This window comes from Taeniopygia guttata, chromosome 5 (genome assembly GCF_048771995.1).
Source record: "Taeniopygia guttata chromosome 5, bTaeGut7.mat, whole genome shotgun sequence".
NCBI lineage: Eukaryota > Metazoa > Chordata > Aves > Passeriformes > Estrildidae > Taeniopygia > Taeniopygia guttata.
The window spans coordinates 48,263,297-48,286,805 of NC_133030.1; the positions used below are offsets into that span (position 1 = coordinate 48,263,297).

General features: G+C 42.4%; 1 long non-coding RNA gene across 2 annotated transcripts in view; it reads left to right on the plus strand.

Moving 5' to 3' along the window:
- The first annotated feature begins 462 nt into the window (after positions 1-462).
- The window catches only part of LOC115495584 (uncharacterized), a 37,357-nt gene continuing 14,310 nt past the window's right edge, over positions 463-23,509 (plus strand). Inside the window, exon 1 of one of the 2 annotated variants that reach the window (XR_003960879.4) lies at positions 463-633. This is a non-coding gene — a long non-coding RNA (uncharacterized lncRNA). The other variant, XR_012056475.1, reaches the window with a different exon arrangement.

Sequence of the window (23,509 nt, forward strand, 5' to 3'; positions counted from 1 at the left end):
TCAGAGACATCCGTGCCGAGCAGATGCTACCTGTGGGATCTGGAAAGCAGGGAGGGGGAGTGGGGCAGGTCAAAGCTCTGTGTGGTGCTGTATAAGGAAAGACAAGATTTTGCATTTGTCCCCTTCTCACTGAATCTCTGGTAAATCATGTCCTTGCCTGCTGCTATAATCACTGATTACATGCCATTTCCCTGTTGCATTAAAGCTGCTTTCTTAATTAATATCATTTTAAAGGGCGGGCTTGGCACAAAGGAGACAAACTGTTTTGAGCTCCAGTAAACACTGTTTGTATGTGATCATCCTAAGCAACTCCTGCAGCCTTTCTATGGTGAGCAGGCAGAAAGCACCACGAGTTAATGAACTGTGTTTTAACCACCTGATGCTGGTCAAAGCTTTGATCTATGAGGTTTAAGGCTGGGTGGAGGAGGGGAGGCAGAGTGCTCTGCCACCCTCCCCAGTACCACTGAAACTGTTAATCAGCCTGCTCTGCAGTCTGCTGCAGAGTTTGCTTTATTAAAGCTCCCTGCTGCCTGCACACGTTCACTGGCACAGACATCGAGAGACAAGCAAACACTTTCCCGAGTGCAGAATACTCTGCTGCATTGCAGAGTTTACTGGCAGAAAGTGATGGGGGTAGGTAATCGCAGGTGGAGACTTGGGTCCTCCCTCAGCTCGCCTGCATCTGCAATCTCCTGGATTTCTGTAACAGGGGATACGAGGAGAGCTGGCAGCAAAACAGCCTTTTAGGGTTCTCTATCCAGTTCCTGAATATCTGGATAGCATTGCTTGTACTATGTACAAGTCTCAAATGTAGTCTATACTGCTTAATGTGGTTTCTGTTTACAGTTATTCTAAAAACATAAAAATTAATTTCCTTTGAGGTACTTGAAGGGGTAAGCAACATTTTATTTATTATTGCTGTAAACTAACCTTGCCTCTGCCTAGAGGCCCTCTCTAAGGCTGAGGATGCTGTTGTGCTGTTGAAGTATTTAAATTAAATTCTGATGCCTTTCAAGGACCTGGCAGCCTGAGTATTAGAGGTTTTTTGGTTTTCCTATAGGTTGTCTCATATAGAAGGTTGAGCAGGATTAAGTCACTTTTTGAGGAAATTGTAGGTGATTCAATTAATTTCCTTTGTCCCCTCCTACCCCCACCCTGGTTAGGTTTTTTCCTTTTCTTTATATCTTCTGTTATAGCACAGAAATATTTGATTATTTCTTGAGGTTTAATACCAAATAGCTGCTCTGTTTTGTAATATGTGTAACCACACTGGATTTGTTGTTTTTAACAGGCAATTTTTTCTGGAAGAAAGCTGGTATTTGTTTAACAATTGTTAGACATTGCATTTGTAATCTCTAAATATGTGTGTGGAAATTTGATTATAATAATTTTATTCTTTATGAACAGCTGATTCAGGATTTCTTAGTTCCCCTTGTATTTTTTCAGATATGTATCTCAGCTGCTCTGCTTTTTGCTTTTTTTTTTTTTTTGGGAAACAAGGATGGTTCAGATTTCTTCTCCTTACATGTTTCCTAGTGATACAGTACTGCAGTCTCTGCCTTACTCAGCTTATGTCTAATTGCAGAGCATTTAGCAAAAGAATTCAAAAAATTCAAATGCAAGTTTTAGATTTGGAGTTAACCATCTATTACACTTGGCTTCGTTAGAAGATGTCATCTGAACAGCAAAGATAGTCTAATGAGGAGAAATTAATCTTCAGGCCCATGTGAAGGTGGGCTTGCATCATTCTGAATCAAGAATTTGTGGTTTGGTAGGGTTTAGGGAAAAGGAAATTTTCTTTCCTCTGAAAAGCCAGGCTATATCTGTGTAAGTGTGACATCTGTTGCAGCACTGCTTGCTGACAGTCTTCTGGGACAAGCTGGCCAGAAGGACTGGATATTGTGAGAATTAAAGCTCGGTGTTCGTATGGCAGCTTAACTGCTGAGTGCACATGTTCTGAAGGAAAAACATGATTTACCTAAAAAGACCTACTGGGGCTGGATTTCTGGAGCTGTTGAAAAAGATCTCTTGACTCCCACAGGAACTGGTGGGAGTCCTGTCTTCCAGGTGCTTCCAAAAGCAAAAAAGTCTCATTATCAAGATGAAGGTTATGACAAAAGAAGACAGATATGGTTTCATTATTATTTTAACCTTCCACATTAGAATTTTAATACGACTAAAACAAGGATGACATTTGATTACCTTTAAGGAATGGTAAGGGTTAACATAATATAATATTCCTGCAAGGAAGACATTGGTAAGTGACATAGTTGTTATGCTGTTAATGGCCATTTGTGAGCAATTTTTCCTCGTTGCTCAGATCCTACTTTAATTCACTTCTTCCAGTGACCCTTTCAGTGTTAATCCACCACAAAAAGCGTTGCAGTTTTAATTAAAAAGGAAATCTCTATCTCACTAAGCTTAGTCTGCCATCTGATCATGCAGTATGGTTTACAGACAGTATTATCTGTCTAATTTGCATCATAAAACCATGATTTAAGCAAGGCAGAGACATTGTCAACCCTCAGCAAATAATGCTGCTCTAACCAAAACCAGCCATGTTCTAGGCAAAACTCAACTGTAAGAATGGTGATGTGTATCTCACATGGTGCTGCACACAAGGAGGGTTACAGGGGCACAGAGAACTCAGTGGGATACCTCTTTAAAATAAAACCTGTAGACTGAGTTTGGAGCAGCTCCTGAAAATATATGCTCCAGCTTGACAACAAGATAGGAATTTGAGGCAGGATTTAGTGGATTAAATGTTTTGGCTTCTGGTATAATGAAGGCTAGTGGTGCCTTCTGACCTTTAAAACCTGTGATCTTAAATACTGGCAGTTGTTATGTCCCCTGTTGCTTGGAACTTCATTAATTAAATTGAGTGGTAAGCTGCAAGGTTATGAACTGTCCTGAGGGCCTACATGTGACAAAAATTCACACTGGGCTGGGTAGTATCCCCAAATCCCATTCCAGCAGGTGATCAGCAGAAGTCCATGACTGGGCAAAAATCTTCTCTTAGTTGTTCTTATGTTTGGATTGAGGTAAAGCAGCTGTCCCAGGGCAGGATGGGCTTGAAGGAGAGCAGTAACATCAGCACTGCTGCTCTGCTCCCAGCTGCACCAAGGTAGCAAACATAATCTGGGAGTCCCCGAGTGACAACAGAGCCATACAGAAGTATTTTTTGCATTATTGTCAGATTTATAAAACATTGTGGGAGGAAAACAGTGGGGCAAGGGATACAGAAACTGGATCTTGTATTTCTTATTAGCAAAGGAAGGAGGGAGGTACGAGTTCTGTGTTACTCTGTAAGCTCTTTACCTCAGAGGAAGGTGAACCCCACCTGGCAGAAATTAAATGTTAATGTATCAAATTATGTCCAAAAGCACATAAAGCTCAAGGGACACCTTATGATACCCTTTGAAAACAGGATCTAATTTAATTCATTTGCATATCCTGATACCCAATACTGCAAATTGGCATTGGTGGGTTAATGCACTGCTACCATTAGGCTCCCTTGAGCTTATTGGAAAACTGTAGTCAACAAACTTCAGGCACTGAATTGAAGTGTCTGGTCAGGGAAAACCAGATCAAACTACATCGTCTTAATTGTGACCTGTTTTGGGATGCAGAAGGGTGGCAGCAACCCTTGGTGGAAAGAAACAGTAAATTGATTTTGCTGAGAACCTCATCAATCACTGGTCACAGTGACCCATGGATCATTAATCTCATTAAAAACTTCAGCCTCGTGGCAAAAGTAATAGCAGACATGCTAAAAGTGTGCAAATTAGATATGCTTTCACAAATGCAAATGTGTCTGCCTGGTGTTCCTGAGGAGAACTCCATTTCTAAATTGGGCAAACTTTTCACTGACTCCAGCTGAACTTCAGCCATTTACTCAGTGTCAGATGCCATCTTTAGGAGCTGTGAAAACTGTATGGAAGGTATGTGGTCTGTTAGTGAGTCATGTTTATGTACTCACTTCAAGGCAGGGAGAGCTGAACAGTGGGCACGGGACATCCCCTCTTAATGCTGTGACCTTCTTGACAGCCTGTCTCTCTGCTGCCTGAGCTCTTTAGGTGAGGTGATTCAAAAACAGCCTGAGAAACTGCCCTGGTTCTGGCCCAGATCAGTGGGAGGATATGGCCAAGGCACTGTGTTATTTGATACCATCTTATGTCATGGGCTGGGGAAAAGGACTCCCTGAGAATGGACTTCTGAGAAGAAGGGGTGTGGGTTCCAGCTGGGAGCAAGTGTGGCAGATAGAGAAGCTGAGGTGGGGTGGTCATGTCAGCTTGGGCTTAGTGACCGTCTTTCATGTAAATCACCCTCTTTTTTAGCATACTTTTGTTACTAATATTGTTGCTGTTCATTTTCTTATCTCATTGCTGTTTCCAGTAAATTGTTCCTATTTCAACCTATGATTTTTCACATAATTATTGACTTCATCCCTGGAGCAAGAAGTGGGAAGGAAAATGAGGGAGTAAGTACTTGGCATCTTGTTTGGGTGAGTCTCAAGACAGGCTGTGACAGCAACACATCAACAGTACGCAGGCAACACTGATTTTCTGACTGTCTGTGAATCCAAGGAGTTTGCATTTTCTTGGAGGATGACATATGTCAAAGAGTTGTTCATGTTTTCCTTTCAAATACAGCAGAGCCCATTGCATCACCGAGATGCAGGTTTTGCTGTCATCTGAAGAGTTGTGAGGGCATGTCCACAGTTGCCAAAACTGCTAATGTGCACAGTACAGCTGCAAAATTTGTACTTGTTACTCTCAGACCTTGTGAACACAATCCATAACTCTGAGTGCATCCATGTAGTCCATCTGTAGTTAGATGGCACTTGGCCTTGGTCTCCCAGTCATCTACATGCAACCATAATGGCCCAGCTGAAGCAAGCTAAATAGCTACTTCTGTTAAGAAAGTTAAGTGAGTGCATTTGAGAGGGTTGTTCTCAGGGATTTGCACACCCCAGACACTACCTACACACACCAGGACATGTTCACTTCCTCCTCCCAAGAATGTTTTCCAGTGCCCCTAGACTTATGCATGCAAATCTCACTCAGCTGTGCTTACCAGCCTCCCAGTTGGCTTGAAAACCTGGGGAGCTCTGTATCAATCCTCTTATTATTTGACTGCTTGGGACTTTTACTCAACCTTGTGAATAAAAAATCTAAAAGCTTTTTGGGTGCAAAAAGTATTTCAGGGCTGCCATATTCAGCACTTCCAGGATATCTGCACATGACATAACTGAGGCTAGTTCATGATGTGGGTTTGGCTTGCAGCAGTAAGCCAAAGTACTTAATTGACTTCATATTCATCCAAACAAAGGCTGTGCATGTAGAGAGCTGTGGTGCCAGTGATTATACTGGAGCAGCTTGGCTGACATGCCTCCATCTATCATGAAATACACCAGCTCAGGACCCGTGTGCCATACCAGTAACCTCCATGGTGCACTGTCACCTAGGACTTGAGCATCTTGCTGTGTCTGAGAGGTCTGGGAACTTAACAAGCCTTGCAACAGATGAGACTCTCTGAAGGCATTAATTCACCCCTTCCATCTTCACTGCCATGCTCAGGACAAGTAGAGGGGCCCTAGGCATGAAGCTGTGCTTCTGGCATTGCCTGTGGCTCTGGTAGGTATCATGTCTGAGCTACACCTACTGAAGAAATGAGAGCAATAGGATGTGTTTACGTACAGCTGTGCTTAGGAAAGATATGCCGTGTGATTCAGCCATTCTCCAGCAGAGGTGGGCAGCTCAGGGGTCAGGACAAGAGACTCACCTCAGCCTGTGCCTTGGGTACTGTTAACATGTATATACACACAAGCAGCCTTTTCCAACAGCAGCATCCTGCCCTTGTTTGCCAACAGTGACATCCAGCCCTGCAAGCACTTCATGTAACAACTTGCTATGTCACAGCTTGGCTGACAGTTAAGAGTCAGGAATATAATTGGGGCAACAAACACCATCTGGCCAAAACTGGCTCTAACAGGCATCTGTGTGTAGCCATCCATGGCCCTAGTCTGAGCTGGCTCTGTCGGCACCCCAGTGCATGAGGTTTCCTGTGGTAGGACTGACATGGTGTACTGAGGAAGCAATGGCAGCAGACGTGGTCAGAGCAGAAACAAGCAGTGTGCTTTTGTAGCAGCCTCTGCACTCCTTTATTTGGCTTGGTCACATCATGAGGAGGATGCTGATGTGGTCATCTGCCATGCCTGGGGCAAGTGCATTCCGACACTGGTGTTGGGAGAGTGAGGAGATGCTCACCTCCAGTCACAGACTGCAGTGGAGGTTGATAAGGTGCCAGGTTTGTCCCCAGAGCACTGCGGTGTGGTCATGGTTTGTGTGCTCCTGAGGGACACAGGCTGCCAGGGAGCCAGGGCTTGCTCCAGGTGTGAGCTGCAATGACAGTGTAAACAGGGCTTTTTGTGTCCTTCATAGCAGTGTCACAGCACATTCTGGTGTGCTTGAACACAGTACACAAACCCAAGGCTCAGCCATGAATGCAGGGGGGCACACACCAGATCATTGCTTCTTAGACTGTTGGGTTAAATGTGCAATGCCAAATGTTAATAATAACTTAGATACTGAATGGTTTGGAAAGTACCCATTTGTACCGAGCTCTCCCAGCTGAAACACTTCAACTGCAGTGTTCTCAGCACAGAATTCATTATTCTGAGACTTGCTTTCCCAGTTAGCTGGAAAGAACCTGACTGTTTGCACCCTTTTGATCATATTTTAGCTCCTGTAATAGCTTTACCTGAAATAGATTGATGAGCAGAAATTTATTTTAAAATGCTATGATTATGGACAGATTACACATTCTCTGTGAATGAAACTTCTCGTGTAATTGGTGTGAATTGAGGGAGAGCCTTTTTAAACTGCATTAGTAATGCAGCTAGTTCTCTCTTCTGACTGATACAATGTACATCTGTCATACAAGAGTATAACACTGAGTTGTGTACTTTATTAAATGTGAATATGTAAACATGAACTTCGACCAAAATCGGCCTCCTGAGTTCTACTCACACCTCAGCATGAACCCAGGGTCTCTTTCATGTAATTTTGACTGTTCCAGATGCCTGTCTTAATGCCTTCCTGATTAAAGCGCAGATAATATGATCCCAAACTCTTGCCAGCAACCTGGACAGAAACTGCATATCTTACAGGTACAGCATGACTGAGCCTGTGGTCAGACTGGTGCTTTCACCTCAATATTGTTGGTTTCATTTATAGCTTGCAGAATGTCTGCCCTGCTTTCACAGATAGTATACCATGGAGTTAAAGAGCTTAGGGAAAATATACTTTGTGAGAATAGATGGAGAACATTTAGGTTCTTTTGTTCAGAGAAAAGCTGACTGAAGAAGAAAGGAGAACTGTTTTCAAACATATAAAAGGCCTGCAGAGAGGAAGGGATAACCTGTTTGTTATATATGCTGTGAGCAAGACAAGAAGCAAGGTTCTTAAAATGCAGTCAGTTAGAAAAAGGCAAAAACTTCTCGTCAGTAAAGAGATAAGGGGCTGGAGAGATGGTGGGCATGGAGTGTCCACCATTTCCCCAAATGCCTGTTGGACATGCCATCAGCAAAGGCAGGGCATAGATCAGCACAGGCAGGGTCAGAAAGGGGAGGAGACTCAGCTCCCCTGAGCAGATCTCGGGTCACCACGAGCAGCAGCAGAGAAGATCACTCCCTCTAGCTCCTCCATCAGTGGGGTTGCATAATATCTGCCACAGGTACAACTCATTCAAATTTATTTTCAAAGCCCAATCATTAAATTGCAGAGCTGAGAGCAGAGGGCAGGTAATCTAGTTCTTAGTTATCTGTGCTGCCCACCACACCACAAATACCCCCATTCTCCTGACACATGAAATTAAGCTAGACTGAAAATGACTTTTCACCTCAGTATGGTCTAATACAATGCTGTTAGCAGCAGCAGCCCCATGTCCCAGGGGACCAGAAGAGACCTTAATTAGGAGGTGTGGCTTTTTCTGGAGAGAAGTGATTTGGCAGGTTAGAAAAGTATTAGAAGTGTCCTCCCATGGATGCCATCATGAGCAGTAAGTGATCCTTGTGCCCTGGGTTTGTAAGCAGGTCATATTTTTACGATGTTAAGCATGCTGCTGTCTTTTCTGCAATAAAGCTCACCTAATCAAAACAAGTCAGAGCTTATCTAATCCCCTAGCCAGAGATATTTCTGTGGTGGCTACAGAGCCAGGTTTCCTAGCAACCTAAAAGGCATTAGACAGGGCTTTGTCGACATTTATCTGTTACACACAAAACCCCCTGTTCGAATAATATCATGGGTGTAACATCAACTGACAAAAGCCAGGAAATTCAGAGCTGGGGCTGATTTTCTATCCTTGCCTCTCATCAGGCTGAAAAACAAAAGGCACAGTCATGTGAGTGATGAGCAGAGCAAACCAACCTTTATATTTCCTGGCTTCATCCCAAACGAGATGCCATTCAAATGAGGTGCTTGGTATTAATTTCCTCTATTTAAGACAGGTTTAATGCTCACATTAGGTAGCACATTGGCAGTGCTCAGTTTCTCCATGGGCTACCATTTTGTCTTGGAGAGGCCAGCTGAGGAAAGAGATATTCCAGCCCCTCTGAAACCTTTGGTGAAACCAGTTTTCAGATCTGTGGATTCACAGGTGAAGGCTACAAGCCTGCTGTATGCAGGGCCACCATGGCATCCTCAGGAGATCACTGTTAGCTCAGGGTGGAGCCACTGAGGATACACAGGTTAAAAACACTCCATTTTCCTGCTAGTGTCCAACTCTAGATACAGGAAGATGATTTTCAAAGGTTTCAAGGGATTCTTGAGATGGATCTTGTAATGGATATTGTTATCAAACATTTTGAAACAAAAGGTCAGGGGAAAAAGGGATTTAATGTAGGTGGATTTTTTTCCCAGGCCAAAAATATACTGAGGACTAATGAATGGTCTGAAAAGTGATACTGCAGTAATGTCTTTTTTTTTTTTCTTCACTTGTAGCAATAGCAGTGTTTAAAATCTTACAACTTGAAGTTTATGGAGGAGACCAATGGAGGAAGGGATGGAAGAACTGCCATTGCTGCTGATTGTCACTTCAAATTCTTGGGGGAAGAGTCTTCCGAAAGTGAATGGGAATTGATAATCTCTCTACAGACTTCTTGAGTCATCTCACAGAATTTAACAGAAAATAATTATTTCACTTCAAAATGATACAATGTGGCTTAAAAGTGCTTGAAGATGAAAGATGGGTTAATTTCCACAATCTAACTTATCAGCTGGGATAAGTTAACTCTTTGGATTCTGTGCAATTCTGTATGTGTACCATCTCTAAAAAGGTAGATTTTCATACGTGTATTTGCACTGCTTTAGTAGTTCCATCTCTGGGGCTTTCACAAAAAGCTAACAGCCATTTTTACATTTGCTTGAGGCTTGACTGATGGGTTTATCCCCATGTAAATTTTCCAGCCAAGCTGTGAAACCTCTGAAATAGATGGTAAAGAAAGTTCTGATGAAACTTAACTATAGTTGGGTACTTTGCTGCTGTAAGGGAAAATCCCCCAGTCGCTGTCAATGGGTGAGCAGCTGGGCTTTCATCCCTGCTGTAATCTTCATTAACATGAGAGTTGGTGTTTTGCTCCCCACACATGGATTCCATACTGTTTGAACTCCAGCAGGCTGCTGGGATAAAGGCATGTGTACAGGCCTCTCTGCTGACCACAGCCAGCATTTCTTTAGCAAGCATAGCATGAATATAAACGTTACATACACCACAATGGAGAGGAATTACTATGCACACTATCACTTTCAAGCCTTTGAAAGAAACAGAAGCAGAAGGAGGTTCTTGCACTTTCTGCCGACATCATCTTTACTGTCCATCCATTTGTTTCCCATTTAGGCTCCCCACTGGCAAAGCCTCTATTATGTGCTGAAAGACCAGACAATGGGAGCCCACTACGCCTGGCGAATGCACGCATTGTTCCAAGGGCTCCCTATAGAAATCCCTGTGTTCGCATGACCTGTTTTCCAAAGTTTGGGTTTTTTCTTTCCTGAAGCGGGAGGGTGAGAGGAAAAGGGACAGTGTCTCACAGCTCTGTGCAGATTAGTGGTACGTTCATGCCCATGTATTGAGATGGATAAAATAGCCATAAATTTTTCCCAAAGTGCTTTTTTGTAATGCATGCATGAACTCAACAAGCTTAAAATATTTAGTGAACACTGAAATGAATGGGGAGTGTGGGAGGGGGGACAAAACTAGCAGAGATAATTGAATACACTTAGCAGTGTTAGCAGCTTTACATAGCTGTATCATATTCTCTATGGATAACACAGCTGGGACAATATGGCTAGAGTTTTAAAATATCTAGGGATTTCTGTCTTAAGATAGTTATCAATAATTGCAAACTTAAACATTAAATATTTTTGGCTTTGTTAAAATATATACCTCTTTATTTAATACATGATAAAATATCATAAAATAGAGAACATTCTCTCCTTGGCATTTCTTCACGACTCAGGTAAGCAGGAAGGATCTCTGAGTGGGGCTGTCCAGGAACTAAAGTCTGTCTTGGGGAAACCACAGGCTGCCAAAGAGAGGTGAATTAAAACACAGAAGTCCCTCAGACTTGACAGCGCTTGAAATGCCAAATGAGAACAAGGAGATGGGTTGCTATGACACAGGTTCAGATCACCTGTGAAACTGGCAAAGTCCTTCAGCACTGGAGAAAATCTTGCCAGATTAAATCATAAGTTTCCAGCTTCATTTCAACTGAGCCAAAATTTGTACCCTTGCCCTAGTTCTGACTAGGAAACCCACTCAAACCCACAGACTGCAGCAACACATCCATCTCAGCTCACACCTAATTAACTGCTTAATTAGAGCAGCACTGGGGAAAGTCTGCTTTTTGTGTTCCCTTTCTCTCTGGTGCCTGCTGCCACTTGTAGCTCTTTGAGTGGCTGAGCCTTCCTGGTCACACATGGCAGGTTCAAGGTGAAGGTCTCTTCTGCTGGGCTTTTCTTCTCTCTTCCGAGATAATTGACCTTGTGTCACCATGAAGCTCCTCCCCAGGTCACACCACTCGCACTGCAGCCAGTGCCTCAGCTAGAGCTGGAGACTAATGCACGGCTGTTTAATTTGGAGGAGCAATATGAAGGTCACTGAGGAAGGTCATGCAGTCCTGTTGATTGAACATGTGGATAAGGGCACCACAAAAGCATAATCTACTTTATTGGGAATGCGATAAACCAGGTTTATGTGTGCAGTTGGCAAGCAGTACTTCTGAGTGTTACTCCATCAGATAATCCAGGCAGCAGAGCACTTATATATCCTTCTGGTCCCCTAATATGGCTTGAATCTAAGGATTAGGTAAATTTCATATTTGTAGGGTTTTCTAAAACAGTATTATTTCTTTCCTACTTGTTTCCTGTTTTTTACTTATGAAATTCTTATTTCTGTAACTAAGCAAAGAGGAAGATTTCTGATATTCCAAGGGAAAACACTTCTTTTCTATCCAGAGTGAAATGTCCAGAAACCCCAGATGATTCACTGGGGTTTGCAGACAGACTCAGCAGCTTTGCTGCATGTGAACATGTGGCTGGGGTGTTCCTTGTGTGAGACTCAGCACACACATGGAGCCCAGGTGGTGTGTGACTGGGCAGTACATTTGCTGTGTATATCTCTCCAGCCCAGGTATCACAGCATATACTGGGGAGTTTGAGTCTTGTAAAAAAGCCCTGCACAACATTTGCACACCCTTCTCTGCACCAGGCCGGGTGTGAGTGGGAAGGAAGGAGGTGGTTGCATTGTTAAGGCATGGTGGATGTGATCCAGAGGAAGCTTTGGCAGAAGATGGCCCATTCTAGCTCTTGGGATCAGGGTCCTGAATCAGAGCTGTGAGGGGGTTTGTCTGATTCGGCTGCTAGGCAGAGGGACACCTTTCTGACCAGGGAATGTCACATCTGTACACATATTTGTTACTAGGTGTTTGGCAGCAGGTCAGACATAGAGACAGCTTAAACGAAGCATAAAACCAGAACTGTGAGGTCTACATCCAGGGACAACTACTTTAACTGTAGTTAAGACTACAGCTTAAGTTCCACAAGAAGATGTGGACATATATTTATGAATAAAATTAGGCTGGAAATGAAAAGGATTTTAGCCATGAGAGGAGTGTGATTCCAAAACAGCTTTCCAATGAGAGTAGAAGGGTTCAGAAGCAGTCAAACGAGACTGAGATTGAGATTTACATAATACAGTTGCTGAAATAGTGAGAGATATGGACCAAAGACTCAAAGGTATATTTCCACCCTATTTTCCCTTTTTGCTTTTATTTTGACCCTCTCTGTTACTCTAATTTCTCCTTCTCTTTTTTCCTGTTCCTTTCCTACTTGGACGACAAGCCAGAAAATCCTCTCTGTACATTTTTTTTTTTTTTTGGTCATTGTTATATCCATTTGGTAGAACAAAGCAAAGGCAAATCCCATTCTGGGATTATTGAAGTCTTATTGAAGTCTGCAGGCAGAGCCAGCGTGGGGCACTGCAGGCAGACCCTTGGGCACAGGAGCAGGGGCTGTAGGGGGCCAGGATGCCCTGGTGACACTGCAGAGTCCTTGAGTCCTTGCCCTCCTGGTGCATGGCTGGTTCCCTTGCTCTGTGCTGCAAACACGCCTATGCCTTGGCAGGGCATTCAGTTTCAAAGCACTTGAAAGCTTTCTGCTTGGGAAAGCTGAAAACACAGTATCTACCCAAGAAGACAGTTGAGGGGTAAGATTCATTTAGGGGATGGCTGCTGTGTTTCTGTGGAGCATAAAGGTCCAAAATACAGGTACAGCTGTAGTGCACATCACTGTAAACAGAATATTCTGTTTAATTGGAAAGGGAGAGGCTGACCAGATAGCACCTGTTGGGGGGAAGAAGGAGATGCCCTCAGGACGCAGTGCCAGGAACTGCAGGGCAGCTGCACCTTAACCTGTAATTGGCACTAGCTGTGAGTGCCCATTATTTTTGAAATTCAATCCTCCCCTGCTTGGCAGGGCTAGACTGAGGCAAAACAACAGTGGCAGGGTTCCTGCATCATACCACTGGCACTGTCACAGTATGCCAGTCAATCTGCACCTACCTCTAGGTTCTGAAATGGAGCTTGCAGAGAGCTACTTGTTTTAACATACAATAAATATGAAGAGGGGCTCTTTGGCAGGGGGTATAATGCCTCCTGACACTGGCTGCTTCATCTGCAGTTGTGCCCACTTGCAGTGACTGTATTTTACAGCTTGCAAGAGCTGCTTGTCTTTCACATGTTTTTCTGAAAAATGTGAGCATGTCTTGCAAGAAGTTTGGCCAGTTAATACAAAAGTAATTTATATGCAAGTTAGACCGAGTCACTTTTTTCTTCTATCACACTTTTGCAGCAGATGTTTGGGTCATGGGCAGCCACCTGAGAAGTTGCCACAGCGCTGTTAGTTGGCATCAGCACCTTCCTTTCACAGAAAGCAAACTGTTTTTCACTGCAGTTTGACAAACACCTCAGCTGTGTGTCAGCTAGTTGCCAGGGTCATGCTCTTCCTTACATCCTGGCCATGGGACCCTGCCTCCTTCCCCAAGCAGCTCCAACACTAACCAGCTCCAGTGCCCTGGCATTTCAGCATGCCTAACTAGCAGAAAGACATTCACCTTCAATTTTAGCAGGCCAAAGGGGAATGTCCAAATTCACAGGAGCTGGCCAGAGAACACCCAAGTCTGAGGATTCTGCAGTTGGATGGGCTCAGGCTGATGAAGAACCAACATCCATGTGTTTCTCATAATTTATGGGGAACAGGTTTAAGGCATCCTGGGCATATTTCACCTTGTGTGTGATCCTGCTGTAGCTTTTCTTAATTGCCACAACAATGAATTTAACTTCTTTCTGTGAAACCTGATCATTAGAGATGATGTGCCACTACAAATAAACCCTTCTAAGTACAGTATTAACAGTTGAGTGAAGGGGACTATTAGAACTATTGCAGTTTTCTTCTCTTGATCAGTGTTCTGTGGATTTTCCCTTGTTGGAAGAATAAGTTAATACTAATTAAGATGAAAGCAGAATACAAAGTGGAAACTTGCAAAATGTCTGTCACTTGCATTTGTGCAAATTAAAACATCTCACATACAGCAAAGCCAGGGCCTTTCTTTTCTTCCTGTAGATTTGTATTCCACAACCAGCCTGTGGAGCAAGATGTGTGCTGTCATCCTGCTCACTCTGATGCAGCCCATGCTCTGGTAATCCCACAGGACTTCACAACAGGTTGGTATCCTACACTGGCAGCTGTTTCACCACCAAGTGCCTTGGGGAAGAACTGCCAGCTAGAAGTACCTCTAACACAGGCAGAAGGATGTGACCAGGTGTCCTTTTGGCACCTTAAAACCTCTGAGTGGCTAGGCGATATTCAGAGCATTTAAATTTTTGGGGTTTTGTTTTGTTTGTTTTTGTTTTTCTTTCAAAGTTTCTAATGAGATTCAATCTTTAAAAAAAGCATTTTATTTACAGCTAATGACCTCAGAATGTTGTCTGTCTAATTGTAATAGAAATAAGAAACACCAAAGTCATTTCCACAACCTCAATTTCCCTGTATTCTGTGGCCATAGACCTTCCTGCTGACTCCTTGGGGATGTTCTTGCAACACGGCCCATTGTTGTTTGGGCAGTTTTTGCTGTTTTTTCCCTCACACAAACACACATCTTACTTGTGTTGGTTTTGACCAAAGAATCCCTCGCTCCTCCCATCCCTGGGTCCAGAGGCTGGCCCATTGCATTGATGGCTGGTACTTCTATCTCATACCACAGAATTATAGAATGGTTTGGGTTGAAAGGGACCTTAAAGGTCATCTAGTTCCAACCCCCCTGCCATGGGCAGGGACATCTTCCATTAGAACATGTTGCTCAAATCCCCATCCAGCCTGGCCTTGAACACTTCTAGGGTTGTGGCATCCACAGCTTCTCTGGGCAACCTTTTCAAGTGTTTCACTACCCTCACTGTAAAGAATTTCCTCCTGACACCTAATCTAAAACTCTCCTTTTTTATTTTAAAACCATTTCCCCTTGTCCTATCAAGATATGCATTTGTAAAAAGTCTCTCTCTGCCTTTCTTGTAGGTCTCCTTTAGGTACAGTTTATTAGGTGTTTCACTCTACAAAGGGTCTTAACTGAGCCTGAAGGACATTTTCTTAGTGCTGTAATCAGAACGATTTTGTGTAAAACAGATTAATGCCTTCCAGTATTATTAGTTCTCTTGCAGCAATGGGTAAAGTATCAGATCTTAGAGAAACACTTATCAGCAGTAATGTACTTCTCATAAAACTCTGAGTCTATAAATAATGAAGTTCTTCCCTTTCTGGAACATCCCTGATTATCATAAATCCAGAGGGATAGTTACAACCTGCATGATGTATCCATGCACATAACAAAATTTTGCATGGTGCCAAAACATTCCCTGTAGTTGGAGGGATCATGTAATAAAAAAAGAAAAATTGTCCAGCATGGTGGAAGTCATCTGCTGAAAATTAACCATGATTGAATGAACTGCCTCGGGAGCATAAAGAGCTCAAAGAGTCAGCAGAGCCCATGCTCTGGGTGCAAATGATACTGCCTACTGATCTGGCATAAATGTGGACATTTATATCACTCATATGTAGAAAGGCATGTCAGCTGAAGAGAAAAAACAGCTGGTATTCTATCAGGTTAGACCTGATGGATACCTGTGTAGAAGCTAACATAATATCTGTGTGCTAGCTACCCCTACGTGATGCCCAGACCACAGAATAATCTGTAATAACCTGACTTTTTGGTAAAGGACTTTATTTAATGAGGCAGATTAAATATTATGAGACAGAAGAGTGTGGGGAGGAATTCAGCAAATGTAGTAGCTCAGTGAACTACAGATATATTTTTCTGCAGACCTCATTGCTCCTCCATCCTGTCATCAGCTTGATGGATGCTCTGCCTCTGCATGCTTCCCCTCACTTCACTGACCATTGCTCACATGGCTGCAGTGTGTGGTGCCTCTTCAGTCACCAGCCTCTGGACTTCTTGCATAAGGTTACTGTTTTAGTTTTAATAATGTGGGCTCAGAATGAGCCATGGATCTATAGAAGGTTTCCTGTGCTCTCCTGCCTATTCCTTATTGGATTGTAGCTTCACAAGTACAGTTTCATTAGAAAGGGCCGTAACAGAGATTGCCTTCCCACTCTTTCCTCTTTACATGATACTGCTTAAATGTAAAGGGCAGAATAGTCTTTTTCCTCTCTGCATTCCCAGTACAAGACATTTATAAATGCATAGTGGCCACTTTAGTCTAATTTTGTGGTGTCTCTGTAGGAGGGAATGTGGAGCTAAAACAGTCCATTGGGGCCTTAGAACACTGGGATCAATTCTTCACCTAATATACAGCTAAACTGGGTAATTCACTTCATTTCCTTTTTTATCCTAGGTGTCTTTTGAAACTGGGGACAATGACACTTACATGGGTAGGGTCACAGCAGGCAGGGCTGGCTGCTGCAGCAGTGGGCATTGCCCTCCCAGCTCTAACCTCATGACCACTGGTAGCAAGGCAGATTTCAGCCCAGGCTTTGACACTGGTGCTTTTTGAGATGCCCACAGCTGTGCCTGCTGGCTGTGCTGGCTGCTCCAGGCTGTGTGCAAGTCTGTGCCACAGGCATTGCTGCAGCTGTGGCCAGGCTTGCTCACATGTTGTGCTTGTTTTTGGGGTGCTGTGGGCCACCTGCAAAACAGCGTAGCCCAGAGCTTCTCGGTGCTCCTGTAAGAGAAGCAAGAACCACTTGCTAAAACTTCCTGGGCTTTTATCCCTTTCTCAAAAGAGAGAGGAATGTTTTGAAGAGGTAGAGCTGCTGCAATCACTTGGTGTCTGTGACCTAGATAGCCTGGTATTTTGTCTGGTAAGGACACCCACCAGGCATCTAGGAGGGCAAAGCAAGAAGAAGCACAAAAGGGCAACAGTAGTAATCTTCCACCAAGAATACCTCACTCCTAATCCCCCATGCTGAAATATTGCATGCAACATGATTTATATTTTATTTGTGCTTATGATATATTTGTAACCCATTAAAGTACCTATTCTTCCATTGAATCTGCACTTTGATTCTATTCTATACATAACAGTCTGTGACAATGAGTTTCCCTGTCTAATTATTGATTGTGGGGAAAAATATTCTTTGAATTACCAAACAGTTCATTTGGTGAACATCCTCTGAATCTCTGCTAAGAATATTCTCTTTGCTGTATCAGTTCTGCAGGACTTCAGAAGGATACCATATGCTATATGAATATTTCAGTGTTTTGTTTTCCTTTGGAGCCCTAGCGTTGAAATTATATATGGTAATTTTTTAAGAAACAAGTGATATATTTTCTATTATGATCATGTCTTGCTCAAACAAGAAGAAAAAAATAATTTTTTTTTACTTAAAATCAGAAACTCATACAATCATTTAAGTGAGGAAAGGCCTAAGTCATAAACTTTCCTTTTTTTCCTGAGTTTCAGCCAAAGCTCTCTTGAGCAAGGTCACCAGCTCATCTTTTGGCACATGTGGACCACATGAAAAATTTGAATTCTTCCTCTGGTGAAGCTGCTTGGCTCCTTTCTCAGCTAACCTATGTCTGCTACAGGCATATACAAATGCACATGAAGAAATCTCTATTCCTTCTGATGGGGCTGGTGCCATGTTTTGGCAACTAACTAGCCCTGAAGAGTCAAATGATGAAAGTAACTAGTTTTGATTGATTTACATAGTTTAATATTACTAGATTTTGAAACTTTTCAGAGATTGAAGATATAGTTGAATGTACTATTAGATTTTTACCTGTTTGATCTTCTATCTTGCCTTAACTGTTGACTTATTTGGTATTATATTTAGTCCTGGTTCAATACATGCCTACATACTATAGCATTGAATCACTTCCTTAAGGAGAAGGCACATTTGCAGTTCTAGAATTAAGTCAGTGTGACTAGAAGTCCTTGAATATATACTGCATTTGGATTTCATCTGAGTTTGCTTCTTACAAATATTCCTTTCCCTTACAGGTTTTTAGCTTATTCACTCACAAGGACTGGGTATTTTCTGTAGCTGCTTGGAAAACAGGGTGACTTAGATGGGCTGGAGCAGATCTGAGATTCAAAAATTTTGCAGTGCATTTGCCTAGAGAAGACAAGGAGCTAAAAAGCAGGGACTAATTTATTCAACAGTGATTATAGAAACATTTTATTCTCTGCCCGTAGTTAACCAATTCATTCAGAAACCACAGAAGCAGAATTTCTGATCTGAAAACCTTTGGGTCCCCTAGGTGTCTTATGTGCAAACAGCAGGGCAGAAATGAAGAAAAACTGACACTTGTGTGAGAGTTTCAGGTACTGACTCCCACATACACTTCAAACTTAAATAACCATATTTTTTCTGCTTCAGAGCCTGACTTTGGATGTCCTTGAAGTCTGGAATTATGCATTCTGGCAGGCAAGTAGAGAAATGAACCAGATGCTGCAATTTAGTCATATAGGGAGGTTTCTAGTAAATTTTGCACAACGGGGTAGTGACAGTGTACTTAGTAAAGCCACATGCCTTAGTAAAAATAGTGCTATTGATTTTCTTAGTGTGTGTATCAAATGTTAGCACATTCATTAGAACAGCAGCCTTCCAAACACTGCTGTAGAACAACCAGCAGGCTTGGAGTCAATATCCATCTGAATACTGGCTCGCTTTCAAAGGGCGAATTAATTTTAGGGCATTGACTTTTCATGTTATAGAGGAAAGATTTTAAAGGAAGCATTTATCAAGTAGAGTTAGGCAAGATTGAACAAATACAGCTACGCTGCAGGTCCTATTTGGGCAGGCAAAGATGTGTTAATGCAACCGTGTACAGCACTAGCAAAAAAGCATAACACATGTTTATGCATATATATTAAAAATATACATAATAATATCTATATATATACATGTTTATACATTATATACATATACATATACATACATATATATATATATATATGTTTAGGGGTTTGGTCTAATACAGTTACATGAGGAAGAAAATGTGGAAGATACTTATCTAAGGAAACTTTCAGTTCTAAACTCCTGTGTGAGTATATTGAAATATCAGTAAGTAGGAATGTAATGTATTACAGTGATTGAATAAATACTGTATCTGTGTCCTTATAATGTAACTTCTTGTTCAGTGCTGTGAACAAAACAGCATATTAGTCCAAATATCACCTTGGCTGGCAGTAGCTGTACAAGAACAAAATACAGCCCACTGGTTCTGTTGAAAAAGAACTAACATAACATAGTAAAATCAACCTTTTATTGTCTCTCCTTGTAAGGATGAGAGATGAAGGAAGATGGGCAAAGTCATTTCACCTCTTTTGTATCTGTTCATACAATCATTCAAAATTTCATGGTCCCTGAGGAAAGGCCCTGTGGAATGTGGTACTTGTGCTTATCTGTACTCTTAATTTAATTCTGTATTCTTAAACCCATGAGGATGAACACGTTTCTGGACAACAAATGGTCTCATTATCAGGTCACTACTTGTTTCATCCACTAAACTGTAGGCTTATCTGATTTCTGTGGAGTTTATTTGGTTGTTGTGTTATTTGGCTGGTTGGGGTTTTTTGAGTTTTCTTGTAACCCATTTGACAACATTGCTCCACTGTCAACTGGAGCAACCTACCTGTGCTGGCATGGGTGGGAGAAGAGGAGGTGAAGACTTACATTGCTTTAGCTACCAGCAAAAATTGCCCCTTGGAAACAAAGCCAAAGCCACCTCCTGAAGTATCCTACCTCTCTTTCTTGCTTAGACAGGGGTACCAAAGCTTCAAAGGCTCTGACTTCAGCACCTTAGTTAGGTGGAAGAGAACAGATTTGTACACTTACAGGTAGTTATATACAGATTTTAGCTGTGTTGATTGACCCTTCAGAATGCCCACCACTGCTGAAGGATGCTTTGGTGAGGCACCTGATGCACTGGTGATACCACAGTGGTGGCTTCCAGCAGTCCCAGGGGCATTGTGTCTGAGCCAGGACTGCTGCTACAGATACTGAATTCAGTGAAATCTTCACAAAATCCCAGGTGGATCTCTTCCTGCTCCCTAGCCACATGCTGCAGGTATTGAACTGCATTTTCCTTCCAGTCTGTATTTTTCTTACTTTGTCTTTTGTAATGCAGAGTGTCAGTCTAAGAGGATGATTTCATTTGTTTTGTTGTTTACAGGTCTTGTTAATTTTCGACCTATATGCCTCAGTGAGTTGTTTTGTGAGGTTTGGATATTGCAGCCTCTCAAGTCTCAGCTGTTACACACTGAAAAGTGCTTCTGTGGTATTATTGTGTTAAACAAACATTTTGGGGATACTCTATGTTTCTAATGGAAACAAAAGGCTTCTGTTTCTGTATTATTTTCTCCATTCAGATGTCCTTGTAGCTGGTACTGGATGCCTCTTTCCAGTGTGTATCTTATCTTGAGCCAGGTTCAAGTGTTCCTAATGATGAGACTTCTGCTGGTTTATTTCTTTCATGTTGAAGGCATTATTACTGCAAATGAATTTTACTCTTTGCTCAAGATGCATATCCCTAATATTTTTATTTCCTGCTCCAGAAAAAAAGGCCATGGCTTTGGGCAGTCAGCCTATGTAAAGGACAGTTTTATTGTTCCCCACAGAATATGACCTCTCTGAAGCCTTTGTGTTAGAAAGAGTCTCCTAAAACACTGTAGCAAAGTTGTGCTCTAGAGTTCAAGGGCTCACCCAGAAATCCTTACCATGATGATGTATTGCATTTACCTTGTCTTTGACAAATGCTGAGCAATCATGTTAAGCCTTTCTTCCCTTCCCAGCAGGCTAGATTTTCATCTGGAGTTTAGTGTCTTCAAAATAAATCCAAGATAAAGTCATCAACAGAATGAGCAAATGGAGCATTGAGGAGTAAATATGAGGCCCAGTGGGGGTTTGAGTCTTCCTTGAGTCTACCACCAAAAAGAACTATTGTAGCCAGTGAAATTAATTCAAGACTTCTTTCCACTTAAAACACCACTTCAGAGGGTGACTTTAAATTCATCTTCTAAAGCAGTAATTCACAGGTGGCAGCAGATTCAGGATGAATTTAAAATGCTGGTTTGAGAAACTTGACCTCTGTGGCAGAAAAGTTGAGTTCCAAAATGGTGAAGTGCCCAAAATATGGACTCCTCTCTCTGCCTGATTTTATTAAATAAAACTGGCATTCTTTACCATGTTTTTAAAACACTCTGGATCAAGGCTGGCACGGATGTGCAATATATTAAACTACAGTTATTTAGGTAACCTTTCTCCTCCTTAACCTTCCTCTCTTTTTGAGCACCTTGTAGCTACCTGTGGCCAATCTGGGATCTGCCATGCGGATTGCAGAACTCTGAGATGTGGCAAGCTCTCAGAAACACAAAGTGTAGGCACTGTGTGGAAATTAACCCAATTACCAAGCTCAGATGATTTTAAAATGTTAGCTTTTTATGCCCTTAAAAAAAAAAAAAAGATAAAAGAAAAGATAAAAAATCCTTTAAGAACAACCAGATCCTTTTGGAGTATGACAAACAAAAAATTTAGCATTAATTAATCCCATGAAAATTTCCCTTTGGCAATGCCTTCCTAGAAGTAAAACACAGTCCCCTAAAACCGCATTCCAGAAGGAAAAGGTTCTCAGATGGACACTGAGATAATATGGGAAAATTCTCTTTGGAAACATTTGCAGCCAAAGCCCCTCAGAGGAGCTCCTTGCTGCTTTGCTAGCTGGACACTTCCAGTGTGGAAGGGGAAAAAATCTGGTTTTGCCACGCCAGCCCCGGGCACCCGGGGCCTACACCCACAGTAAAGCTGGGCCCATTCCTCGGCTGGGTGTAAGATGTTCCCAGCTGGCACCACCCTGCTGGGGGCTGTGATTCACTCTCTGCCTTCTGTAGGGATGAACACACCTGAAAGGGGGAAGAGAGCCCCGTGCACCTCTCAGGAATGAATGGGACATGGAGCTGAAGTGGAAGAGATGATAGAAAACTGCTCAGAAATCAAGTGGAGTTCTGTATTTTATGGAATTGATTTGTGAAATTACCCCTAGATTTTATTTTTTGTTCAAAAATGGGCTCCTTCATGACAAGAAAATTATCTGTTTGAAGTTTAAATTACTTGGAGATTAAATTAAAAATTAAATTTCTGGATTTTAAAGTTTCATTTTAATTAAGTGCTGCAGCTCTTTGGAATGTAAAGAAACTGAAACTCTCTGAAGAGAAATGGCAGACACATATTTGAAATTTGATGACAATTTTTTCCTTAATTTTATCCAATTATATTAAGAGGTCTTTGAGTTACAAAGCACTAAAAAGCACTACTGAGGCCAGAGACATGCTAGTGAAATATTGTTTCTGTCATGTAGAGCTCTGTACAGAATTGTGTGGGCTTAAATAAATGTATCTTGATAGTTTACCTTAAAACTCTCTGTCCTTTTCCTCAGTTCAGCTGAATCCTATGAAATAGATACGCAGCTTGAAGAAGTTCTTCACACCCCCACAAACGCTAAAAATGGCCCTGATACAACATGTATTTATGTAACAAAATCATCTGCATTAATATCTTCCTTTCCTTTCTGCAAGAAGCACAGGAGGGACCCAGGCTGACACATTTTCCTGCAGCCCCTTCCAGTCTTCTCCTTGCAACTGGGGCAGCAGGGCTGAGCTGTGTTTTCCCTTAAAAAAAGGCCACTGAATAAACAGGAATTTGATGTGGCTATTAATAGGGTCAGCTGCAAACCTGCAGCCCAAGCTCTTGGGTTCTCTCCCCTTGAATATTCAGTATCCTGTTATGGATCAAAACTATGTGATAACAAGAGTCCTGGTCACTGTTGTTATCCTGATCTTTCAAAATAAAGAGGGTATTAAAACAAATCTGTTTCTTCCACTTTTCTGAAAAGACAAGAGACTGGCTGATGGGATCAAGTGTGATGTATTGAGCTGTTAACAACTTCTTCATATCTGACAGAATGAAGAGAAAAGTGGCCCCACCTGGCAGCTGTTTGCTGCCCCCATTTGTCACCATCATGGGCAGGTGGCTGTCTGCTCTCTAGATCACAGGGAAGCCCCAGCACTTGGGCAGGTGTGCAGCTTGAGCAGAGGGCTCAGGTGCTGTGGAAACAAAGCAAGGGGCTCTGTGTTGGGCTCCCAGGGCTGGCTGCTGGCCTGGGATAAAGGGAAGGAAGACTGCATTGTAGCTACTGCTGCTGCCAATAGGGTCAGAGAAAGTCTTGGTAACCCTGCCATGTTTAGCATCACCAAAATACCTGGGAAAATCAACAGCCAACAAGCCTCCTCATTTTTCATATGGACACTTCTGCCCTGGCTCTGCTGTTCCTGTCTTGATACTGAGTGCTGGAAGTGTCAAAGCCCTTCTACACGCCACAGCTCAGCAGGATGGCTCCCAGCTGCAAGCTGACTCCTTGGAGAGGAGTGTTACTTCCACAGGGC